The sequence below is a fragment of the Aulostomus chinensis genome, chromosome 10 (genome assembly GCF_037954235.1).
Source record: "Aulostomus chinensis isolate RoL2024-O1b breed Wild chromosome 10, RoL_Achi_v1.0, whole genome shotgun sequence".
NCBI lineage: Eukaryota > Metazoa > Chordata > Actinopteri > Syngnathiformes > Aulostomidae > Aulostomus > Aulostomus chinensis.
This window is the reverse complement of record NC_141329.1, coordinates 22402655-22413652: the sequence shown is the minus strand read 5'-3', so window position 1 is coordinate 22413652 and position 10998 is coordinate 22402655. Positions and strand designations below refer to the sequence as shown.

Here is a 10998-nt window from a genome sequence, read left to right as displayed (position 1 = left end):
AGCAGATGTCTGTGATTAAACGCTGCAAGTGGACCAAGTTCACTGCTGATCTCAGCATAGGGGCACTGAAGGAGCACTAACACTGTTTTTGTGATTCATGTAAATTACTGCTTGTACAACACTGCAATTTCCTGTTGGGAAATAAATCATTATATCTATCTGTCTTTTCCAAACCTACATTCAGACAAAAATAAAATCTCTCTGCTCTGCTGGTCTTAGCTAGCTTTATTACAAGTACAGAGAGAATTTATTGCAAGTATGTTTTAGAATTTATTATTTTTTTGGTTCAAGTATGTTTTCAAGTCTCCTGTGCTCAGATCAGCATGCAACTAGTTCCTTATCTACGATATGCAATGACAACGTGTGGTTGCTGTTGTGTTCAAGACTTCATGAACAGTTGTTGTTCTTCTGGTCGGTTGTTCCACCGTTTGGTTGAGCTGCTCTCACTCAACCGTTATTCTGGGTAGGTGATACTGTCGTGAGGAGAGCCTTACAGGATTAATGCCTTATTTATTCACTATGCATCTGCCTGCCTTGTTAGTGGTGTTGTTGTTTGTAACTATAATCCCTCCCTGTAATAGTGCACGTATATTACATATGGTGCCCTGTTTGCACAGGACTCTTGTTCTGGACTCTTAAGGTTTAATTATCATGAAATCTTTGATCTTTGTATTGTTACACGCTTCGTTGCTTCAGTGTCACTGTAATTTATATTAGTCAAGTCAAGTCAATTTTATTTGTATAGCGCCAAATCACAACAAAAGTTATCTCATGACACTTTACAAGTAGAGCAGGTCTAGTACCTCACTCCTTCAATGAAGTTTCACCCAACAATTCTGCATCAGCAAGCACATCTTGCAACAGCGTTGACGAAAACCTTCCTTTTAACTGGCAGGAATGTCGAGCAGACACAGGCCCAATGGGGATGGCCTTCTGCTTTGACCGGTTGGGGGGAAAGAGAGCAATAGAGCGGGGCAGAGACAAAGACAGATAATGGAGGAAGACATTTATGCAGAAGAAAAGAGTGGGACAGAGATAAAGAGAGATATTAGTCTGGTGTTTAGTTCAAGTTTTATTTTGAAATGACTTTTCTTTTGTGTCATGGTTTGCTTTACTTCCTGTCTGTCTGTTTCCCTCCCTTTTTTGCGTGAACACCTGTGTCTCGTCAGTTAATCAGGTCCTTGTCAGCCACAGCCCTGCCTCGGCTCCTCCCTGCCCTGTGTTCTCCCTCCTGTTTCTGTGTGATGAGTTCAGTTTGTAATTAAGTGCAATTTCTCATGTAAAAAAGACTGTGAAGTGACAAGACTTGTCTGGAGGAATTAAGATCTCAAGAATGGCTGAAGGTGTGGACGTCAATTTTATACCATGGCCAAACTGAGGAATTACAAGTATGGTGTCTGTGATGTGATGCTTGTTCGTTCGAAAAAGGCTATGAGCTTATGTTGTGTAAAAAAAAAAAAAAAAAAAAAGAAGAAGCTGTGAGTAAATTTCTCTTTCGAAGGTCACAATCTCTACAAAATGACCTGTTTAACTCATAATTTGATCCATTTGATTTGATTTCAAAGTCTACAGGAGCCACTGGAATAAATCCAAGGTACCTGAGGGCTGAACTCCAGCCAGAAGAAGTCTGGGTTCTCTGAGCTGCACAGTGTGGAAGAATAATGCCCGTAAGTCTTTATGCACTTCTCAGCTTCTTTCATTGTAATGAGTGAGGATTGGCTTTTTTATAAATACATCCATGTGAAGGACTTCACTGTCCTTCACCTGAGCATGACTCAGCTTTTTTTGTTTCTCTCAAGTTGTGAAATGACACCAGCCATTCTTGAAGAATGCAGGGTATGACTTGGGAGTAGTCCAGATGGAATGACAGGACCCTGATTTGTTGAATGACAGTTGTCATCGTTTTAGAATGGCATGTCCAAGTGGTTACTGTGAGATTTATGGGTGACCTACAGTGACAAGATCTGTTCTTCCATAGAATTAAACCCATTTCCAGATCCTGGAAGGCAGACATGCTAACAGGCTAGTGACTCCTGGTTGGTAATATGTAGCACATCACCTCTTATCTTGTGAAATGCACACTGTGGCAGTTTAAACAGTGATACTGTTTTTCTTTCCTTTTTCCCCTTCTTTTTGTGTGGTGTTTTTTGTTTTTTTTTTGCATAATGTTCGGTCTCGTGAAACGGGTCAGGGTAGAGATGGCTCTTCTATGATCAAATTGAATGTTGTTGGACAACATGAATGGGATCATCCAAAAGCTGGCTGCAAATTACAGCGTTCACTCAGGCTTTTTTTTTTTTTCCCCAAGGCTTTACATCAGTGTCGATTAGAGCAGATAAATTCCTACCTGTCTACTGCAGGGTGTGTGACTCAGGATTGAGCGGCAATTTAATACTTTCCCATAGTATATGGAAGCCAGATGTTAACAAGTTTTTGTGCCACGGCGAAAGGGGCTTTGAGGTGCTGGGGATTGAGGTTTACTGTCTACACAGCACCTACTGGCCACAGTTATATATGCTCATGAGATCATTAATCACTTTAAACAGCTGTTGGCAACAACCTCAAACATGATAGATTGTGACGAGACGATGGAATGCAATTGGAGTTTGTTGGTGGCGGAACTGTTAGCGTGTCAAGCAGGCCAAATTAGGTCTTACTCAAGGGGATTTGGTATATGATGTACAATACACCACCAGTTTTTATTGTTTGTTTTTATCACTGAGCACAGTCTGACACTTAAACTGCAAGATGCAACCTGCATGAATTTTATTTTTTCACACAAAGAGACACAAGAACATTGCAGGTCACCGGTTTTTCCCTGGTTATGCACCAAACAGGAGCCTGAGAGCAGCTTCTCAAACTGAAACTGGCCCCTTTCCTTCTGTTGTCTGGGTCAATGGCAAATCTCACATTCCCACAACGATACCACCACAATACCAGGGCAGTCTCTACTTTTACATTTGAAAGCATATTTAACTTTTCACTCATCCATTCACAGCCTGTGAGCAGTAAGACTCAGAGCCTGGCGAAGATTAGCTTTTGCCAGACAATGCAGTGAATTAAAGGCCACACATGGCCCCCTTCCTTGTTCTCTGGGTGACCAAACACACTTCCAGGGCCAGGAACTCTTGACCAGTCTTTTTAACCCCTAAGGAGAAATTAGGAATTGGAGCTAAGTGTATGGCAATGGATTTAGAGTCTGAACCTGCCCATGCAAAAGTTGGAACAAGACAGATGGTCTTTGTCCTCATAACCTACCAACATCTAATGTCAGAGGTTTCTGCAAAGTAATTCAAGAAGAGAAGAAAAGAACAGTTATCAGACAGTTACTACTGCTACATGTATTGTGAATTCACAAACAAATCAAATACCCTGAGGTGATTACAGGTTCACTAAATGCCATTATTGAAGAGCACATTGCCTAATGCAAACTGCATAAACAAATCCCTCCAAATTAGGAATATGTGACATTTGGAAATGCTGCGTCTCTAAGTATATCTTAGAAATGAAAAAAAACAAAAAAATCATGAACTTGCAGCACAGCCCTTTCAAAGTCAATTTGCTGGTCACAATTAGAAGTAAGTTTGATGAAACTCTCCAGCATGTTTCAATAGTTCAAGCAAAGATTATATGGGCACTTCCAGCAACATCTGTCATAATTTCAGTGCTTTGATATGATCACAATATACAACATAAACCAAGCAGGGACCAAAGAACAATTTCAGATGTTGGTTTTGTTTGAATGCAAGGTTGCTATGTGACGTCAGCTGGCCATATTCCAATGTTTGGATCATGCCATCAGTCTGATGCAGAATTGTGAGCCAAGCATGTCTTTTAATTAACCAAAACTCCATATATAATATGGGAATGGGGACACATTTGAACTGTGATATTTTTTCTGGCAAAGGGGTTTGTTCTGCTTTGTCACAACTAGCTTAAAAAAATTGCACTTTCAGAGACAAGAAAAGGAAAGGTTGACATTTCGCTTGAGGCTTTGTGCAGGAACACTGATTGCTCGTGTTATTGGACATTTGTAGGATAATGCACAAAAGTGGGCTGAATCTTTTCATCGGAAACAAATCTACGAATGTTTCACGAGAATACTGTAGTTTTTATCATCATTAATCAAAAATATCATTTCTTGAGGATGTTGTCAAATAAACGGTGAAGAGTGGCCTACATTTTGAAGTGAACGATGTGCCAAATTTGGCCATTTTCTTTTTTTTTTTTTTGCCAAGGAATTTTATTCCTAAATGTATGAGGGCCAAATAAGCTATCTTCCTTTTTTTGCCATACCTTTAAAATCCTTGAGCAGAAAACATGGGCCAGATTTTTCCTATCAGTCCCTTCCAAATGTGGGCCACATGCAACAATAATGTTCGGGGACATTTGCTGTGTTATCATTTTCAGCTGAAAGTAGGCTAATGTCTCTCTGACATAAGGTTTCTCTGATATTATATTTGTTAAGGGCTAGAGGGTTCCATGACTTAATATATTGGAAATAATTGTGCTATTTCATCCAAGGAACAGAAAAAAAAAATCTGACTTGATTATGCCTCTTGCTTTATCGTATTTTTTTTTTTTTTTGCCTTTTTAAATTCAATTTGTGCTTTTTGTACGGCTCCAAATTCCTCCCCTGGCTAAAAAACGCCAAGTACACGGGAACAGAAAGAGGCAGCAATTTGGAAGGACTTTGTGGTAGCACCGAAGGGGGCGACCACGCACAGCCACGCTCCCAACTCGTGAGGGACCAGGCAGCACATCGGGCTGCCGTGTCACCTCTTCCTCTCACTCCGTGTCCGGGGACATTTCACGTATTCCTCCCAGTGTTCAATTACATGTGTGCATGTTTATGTGTATCTTGCGGCTGCCTCGCACATCCATGTGCGGCTCTCTGAGAGCTCTGTAAGCAGCAGCAGCAGCAGCAGCCAGGATTGGAAGAGCAGACGGAGGGGAGGAGGAGGAGGAGGATTTTTTTTCTTTGCTGTACCGTGTCGTGCACAGTGTAATTCACTCGCCTGCTCCTGGTACTATCCAAACGAAAGGAAAGGAGGAAGACGAAGTAGGAGCATAAGGGCTTTTTTTTGGTTTGGGGGGGGGAGCATCCCAAACTGTTTTGTCAACTGGACAGACCTGCTAGCCTGGATGCGTCTCCAGAATGGTAAGGTTCATTTTAGTCAGATTATGGCAGAAAAACAGCCTGCGAGCATCATGCAGCAAGCTAACTTGATCATTCTCATGACAGACGAGTGTTTTTATTTTCCGCCTGTGCACCGTTTGAGTGCGCTGTCTCTTGTTAAAAATAAGACTAATAACAGTCTGCCTATTTATCAGCACATTACATTCACCGGACAGAGATTAACGGCGCGTTGAGGACGCTGCAGCACGGCGGGGCTACCTGCTCCGGCGTTAAATGTTAGGTAGACCGCCTTAGCACCCTCGTAACGTGTGAATTTGATAGATTGTGAGGAATGTCAAAGTCCAGTTTTCCAGCAGCAGGCTGAGGAGCAGGGATGGCTGCAGCGTGTCCTAAATGATGTGATAGGTGCATAAATAACGGATGAAGGCGGATGAGGCTGAATTTGTAGGTAGGTTACCGCGTCCTGCTGGATAACATGGTCGAATATGACATAAATGATTATAATATGACCATAAAGGATGCTCTTCGTATCTAAATGCATAGAACTGTTTCTGTGGGTCTGTTAGGCTTTGGATTTGGGCAGTATATGTTTTTGCAGGAGTCCACAATCAACTTTTCTTTTCTTTTCTTTTTTTTCCCTATAAAGTGTAGTGTGATTGGGCTGCTGATGGTCTTAATCTTCATGGAGTGATGACAGTTTTAGAATGCAGCAAACCTGTAACAGGTCTTCTTCCCTGAGATTATAAAACAAGTCATTAAATAATTAATGGAAATCTCAAAGTGGATTTTAAATTTAGCACAATTTGGGAGGGGGTGTGTGTTTTACTTTCTGTCAAATTCGAAAGCATTAAAAAGTGTATAATCATGAACCCAATTAGCACTGAGGTACATGAATGAAGAAAGGAATCCATTCGGGTGTTGAGAAATTAAAGAACATGTCAGACTGGTGGAGTAAGGGCGTGAGTGGGACCCCTGGGAGTCATTGTTGGGGCCCTATTGCTCTGGTTGGGCAGGTTTTAAGATGAGCACGCACGCACACACACACACACACACACACACACACTTCGTGGAGTGGTGTAGTAGTACTCGTGGATGGCAAATTTTAGGCTTTTATTTTTCTGCCTGCTAAAATAGAATACCAATAGATTACTGTTGTCATAGGTGAGTTTTTTTAATAAGAGTAGCTTGATTTAACAAAACAAAAAAACGATGTAGGTGAGCGTTTTGTCAAGTGAGTACAAACTGAAGCACAATAAATCAGCGCAACTTTCCTCAAGACAGGCTGCAGACAGCCAGAAATATAGAAGAAACTACTATTCTGAGAGTGTGTGTGTGTGTGTGTGTGTGTGTGTGTGTGTGTGTGTGTGTGTGTGTGTGTTGGAAGGGGATTATTTTAGTGCCACCACTGGCCCAGTGGGATGTGTGACCTTAGATATTAGAGGTTAAATCCAAGAGAATCCAGGGGCCCTTAGTCTTCTTTGGAAAGTGTTTGGCGGAGGCATCGAATGAGAAACCTGAAGTTGTTAGGTCCCGTTGAGGTTAACCTTTGTAGAACAAGGCTGCATTCTTCCAGTTGTCTTTGTCGTGCTGATGAGCTCTGAGAAGCAGCCTCAGCACTAGTTCTCTGCATGATAAGAGGGGAAACAGCCCTCCCTTTGTGGCCACAAATGAAAAATCTGTTGCTTGTCTTTATGCCTTTGTTGGTGTTTCATTATGGACGGTGTGCACAGCCATTCTCCAGCGAGAGAACGACGACACGTACGTTGCAGTTAAACCTTGTTATATTCCATCAGTGATGGTTACGTTTGAGTTATTGTTGGCAGCGTGGAGAAGCTGAATCATGTCGGACAGGAATGATGGACACGTTTTCTGATGCATTCTAAAGTCAACATTTTTGGCCACCCATGGTGGGATCTTGCGTGTGATTGCCATGCTTGTTTTTTTGCTGTTTTTTTTTTCACTTTCTAATTGGTAAAAGCATGACAAAAGAAATGGTGTCGCATTCACTGACAAACAAAGACAATAAGCATGTCTAACGTATTTGGTAATTACATGTAAATTACATTGTGTGTTTTGGCTGATAATTTGTAATCTATCCGTACTTACTTTCTCAACCCAGCAGCAGCATGTGCATCAACATGAGAGGTGAATTTTTCCGCTTGGAGCGTAATGTTTAGTTGATGCTGCAGTCTGTCATCTTACACATAAAACTAATGGGAAGCTGGCACAATTACACTACTTTATTGGGCATAAAAGCTGGGCACTGCATTCTCTCTCTCTCTCGATGTTCGGTGAGAGGAGTCATCAAATATAACACGAGTATACGCATGACTTTATCTGAAATATAAATGCTCACCTGAAAGTATATGCGTTTACCTGTTAATTGCCAATTCATAACACAAGCTATTCAAGGGCAACATTCATGGTGAGAAGACCCAGATCAGATTCTCTAAATTTACAGAGACCCAGAATTCCCTCGTCAGCTACAGTAGCGACAGTGGAAATGAGATACTCAGGAAGTGGGCGGCCATCTGCCTCGACTGCTCTGACTGAGAGAGAAAGAGACACGGGTAAATAAAAACATCTCGGGGCCTTCCGTGTGAAGGTCAAGTGAATTAGACTGGAGTATTGATGTGGCGTCGTGTTTACCCTTCAATGGAGGGCCCAACTTAGATATTGGTTGATCACAGGCCTGTGACAAACATATCAGTGTATGATTTCCGATGTGAGCTGATAATGAATACTTTCTCTTCCTTTTGACAAAAATGGTGTAACATAGTTTGTCTTGCGGCGAGCTAACCGAAATCTCTGCCTTGTTTGTTGTAATGGTCATGTGCTACTCTTAGCAATACTAAATGTTAATTCATGATGAGAGTAATTTTTTTTAAAAATAAGTTATCCTTCTGAGTACCTTCACATGGTCATGTCGGTCCAAAATTGGTGCACAACGAACATAGAAATTTCTTTATTCAGTCAAGCACAAAATTTCATTATATTGGTGACAAATATCAGTAATCTGTGTTTTTTTTTTTTGTCCTGCTCTCAAATGGGTATCGGGCTCAAAAATCCGATGTCAGTTGGACCCTACTTCAGTGTAGAGAGTCCGTCTGCCTCCTTCACCCAAACCAACTGTGAGCCTGCACTCAGATAATGCAGCATTCTAGTGGAGTAAAGAGGTACTGTGAGTTCTTGGAGATACTGTATGATGGTGCCTGACCGTGAAGGGCTTTTTACGTCAGAGGAAGGATTGAAAATTGTATTCAGGATTTTACAGGGAGCCAGTGCAGAGAAGGTAATGCAGGTGAAAAATGATCCTTTACAAGTTGTTGTCGGCGTACGTGCAGCGGCATCCTGGATCAGCCTGAGAGGCTTGAGACACTTGCTGGTGATCATGTGATAATAAAGAATGGCACCATCAACTCATAAACATGCAGGCGAGGCCACCCTCCCGCAGGTCGACGTGTGGAGCAGCGCAGCAAGAGTTCTTTCTGAATTAGATGACGCTACCCATAAAATGGCACTTTACCCCGCCACAAGAGACTTGCAGTATGACTGACTCCATTTTGCCCTCTTCCTCTATCTTGTGTGTTGTTATCAGGTTTATTGACAGATTTAAAAAAAAAAAAAAAAGAGAGAGCAAAATGTTTTTTAGATCTTAGTAGCCTTGTCTGTCAGGGCTGGAAAAAGGAAACCGCAGTTTGTCTTAATCCTCACACTGTTGCCTTTCAAAGGGACTGATACTCATCTCATTTAACAGTAGTTTAACCATTTAGGCCCCAAAGCATCCCTCACATGGTGACAGCAAACGGCTGCTCCCATGTAGTTGTTTAGCTGAAATAAAATGTACAACAGCACATGAAATATCTTAAATGACTGAAATATTTTAGAATCCGTCATTGGAACCATAAATACTGGATGGACCTGAGAAGAATAAAATACAGAGCTTTTAAAATGATGAAATCAGTGCGCGATGAAACTAACAACAACAAAAACTACTAGCCTGGCAATCATTTTTTTTAATGTCTCATTTACAAAGAAAAGATAAATGCAGATGGAACGACATGTAATTGTAGATGCATACAAAAAATAAATAAATGCTGGAACCTGACCCAAGGATTACACTTAAATGCTTAAGAAGCATTCACCATGATAACCTTCATGGAAACGTGAGATGTTTGCTTGCCGTCTGTTCTACTGGAACATTGCAGTGTTCACGATTTCCTGCAAAATGTTCCTTAAGATTCCAGTTCCTTCAAAAAGATGATTATTTCAAAGAGCTGGAATCTAATACCCGTTTGGTTCTCTGAAAGTCAGAATCACTCAGTACTTGAAGAGTGAGGTTGGGGTTGGAAATGCACTCGAGCCCTCAGACAGGGTTGTATTTCTCCTCTAGCACACGGGGCAACAGACTCTCCTTTGTGGCTGACATTGCATGGTAAGCGTTAAAGAGTGTTTTGACTCTCATCGCTCCAGGAGCTATTGACAGTCTGCAGGTGTGATTCTCATTGTTCAAACATAATCTACTTTGATACATTGTTTGTCTGTCTAATGTCACAACAGCCTTTTTAAGATCCGCTGCCCTCTCTCCCTGTATATTTTCCGATGGCTTTAGAATATTTCCCAGAGCTATATGGCCCTGCAACGTAACTGACGGATGTTCCAGCTCATGCATTAATCCTGCATCTCTTTTGCATTAATAATACAAACTCTTCTTCCATGCGTGTCACACTGAAGCTTATATGTTGTATGTTTTGGACTAAAACATATCACTCGTTTCCATTTCATCTGGTCTTGATTTAATTTGGAAAGAACATAAATGATATTTAACATATTCATGAAGAAACTGAAAATGAAGTGTTGCTGTTCTCTTGTCGCTGTTGGTCTACTGCCTACTGGATTCTCCTGCTTTTCCACTCTGATGTATTTACATGATTATCATCGAAAGTGTCAGTGTAAATAAATGGCACTGTATATGTTGTGGCTACTCAAGCTTTTACTGCAACTTTTAGGTAGATTGCATATATAGGCTGTAATTGGGGTTGCATATTCATGTAAATCGTAGGCTTTAAGAGATGCGGGTCTCAAAATCTACCAAATGTCCTCCTTTTTTTCCTTACTTTATAAATTACCATCACAAGTTTCATCATTTTATATTTGAACACTAGTTGCCAATACCACAAAGTTTCCCATGACACCATTTTGATTTCATTTGATTTAAGAGCATATGATTTGATATTAGACACAATATGCTCATGACCAAATTGCGGTGGCTACATTCAGTGTGATCAGTAACAGTTTACAACAAACTTTCCAAAGTCTGTTCTAATTGATTGAAATACAAATAGGACTTAATTTGTCAACTGAGTTCTCAATATAATGTGACACACTTATTAAGAATACCCAGCGGCTTCATGGCAGGTCAAATTTTCAGCACTATGTAGAAATGATCTGCCAATAGAGTTTTGTCATATATTGTGATACAATTATTTTGTAACCTATGTATTTTGATGCATATTTTTGTTCTGTGTGTGTGTGTGTGTGTGTGTTTTTTTTTTCAATACCCATAGCAACAAAACACAATGAAGAAATAGGATTGGACATTAGATTAGCAATCCAATCCTGAAAAAAATGCATTAAAAATTAAAAAGCCTGTAAACGCTGTCATAAAATGGACTTGAATAGAACATATCTGGCTGTCTTGGTTTTGAAAACCTTAAAGTTTGATTGCCCATCACGCACTAAAAAATTCTCCACCGATGGAGAGAAATTGAGGCTGGCTATTTCAAACTGCTCCTAACTACTGCTCAAAGACTGACTCTGCCCAACTGTCAGCTCGATGTGTTTTACACCACTAGAGT

The 10998-nt window shown here is 40.7% G+C and overlaps 1 protein-coding gene across 3 annotated transcripts in view; it reads left to right on the top strand.

The window, feature by feature from the left end:
• Positions 1-1189: 1189 nt before the first annotated feature.
• Positions 1190-10998, top strand: part of tenm4 (teneurin transmembrane protein 4) — a 168132-nt gene continuing 158323 nt past the window's right edge. The window contains exons 1-2 of one of the 3 annotated variants that reach the window (XM_086216471.1): positions 1190-1343; positions 1566-1667. The gene's annotated coding sequence lies outside the window, so the exon portion shown is untranslated. Of the gene's footprint in view, positions 1479-1565; positions 1668-4745; positions 5162-10998 lie in introns of those variants that run through there. The other 2 variants (XM_086216469.1, XM_086216470.1) reach the window with 2 other exon arrangements.